This window comes from Nannospalax galili, unplaced genomic scaffold (genome assembly GCF_000622305.1).
Source record: "Nannospalax galili isolate Female #2095 unplaced genomic scaffold, S.galili_v1.0 scaffold120, whole genome shotgun sequence".
In the NCBI taxonomy this organism is placed as follows: domain Eukaryota; kingdom Metazoa; phylum Chordata; class Mammalia; order Rodentia; family Spalacidae; genus Nannospalax; species Nannospalax galili.
In genome coordinates, this window is record NW_008350324.1 from 5,371,750 (window position 1) to 5,372,765 (window position 1,016).

The following is a 1,016-nucleotide window of genomic DNA, read 5'->3' on the forward strand; positions in this document are numbered from 1 at the left end:
GTCTTTAGCCTAGGGGGACTGAATTAGGGTCCTTCATTCCCCCCTTTTCTTATGGCAAGATTTTAATCTTAAAATCTAGAGACCTTCTGTTCTTTTTAGAGCATGATATTGCTGAGTAAGGACTAAGGCCTGAGTCACCAATAGTCGGTTAGCAGTCTGTTGAAGATGTATGGTCCGAAAGTTAAAAGAAGGAGAAGAATTACTAGGGGACCTATTAGGTTGGATACTAAGTAGTTAACCAGGGGCTTTTATTAAACCAGTCTTTAAACCATCCCTGTTTGGACTCACATTCTTTTTGTCTTTTATCTAATCTCTGGCGGAGTTTAGATCTCTAATAACCCTAATAACAACACTTTTTTCCTAGGGTTGCACAGAGTCCTTCTTTCTTGAGGAAAAGCAGATTTAGCCCCCTTTTATTTTATAATATTACTTTTGAGAGGGAGGTGCTGTGAGGTTAAAGCTGGCAAGGGATAAATCTATTGAGGCAGAGCAATTCTATTAACAGAACACCATAGTAACATCACAATTCTATAGTAAGGCCACAAAACAATTGTAAGTTTACACCTGCATGATTACAAAGTAATACAGAAAGTTTCTTAGGCAGTTCCATGAGAAATGAAGGAGTCTCTCAAGCGGTAAGTGCCTGAGTTAGAACAACATGTTTGTGTGAGGCTTTCAGGTATAGTCATCTGGTTAATCTCAAACCAGGTCAGCCTTGATGTCTGGAAAACAGCTTTGCCAGGTACCAGGTCTCGCTATATTCTGGGGTGGGGGCCTACGGCTCTCCACAATTCCCCATTTGGTAACAACTGTTTCCTATCACCCTGTCTTACATTCCTTCTTTCCCTTTACTCCCATGATTCCTTTCTATTTTCCTGGTTCATGCAGTTACATCAGGACATATGCTCACATAAAAGGATTTGGTAGCTAAGATCCACAAATGTAGGAGGACATATGTCACTTGTTTTTCTGTATCTGTTACTTCACTATTGGAAACTGATCACTGTTAGATGAGG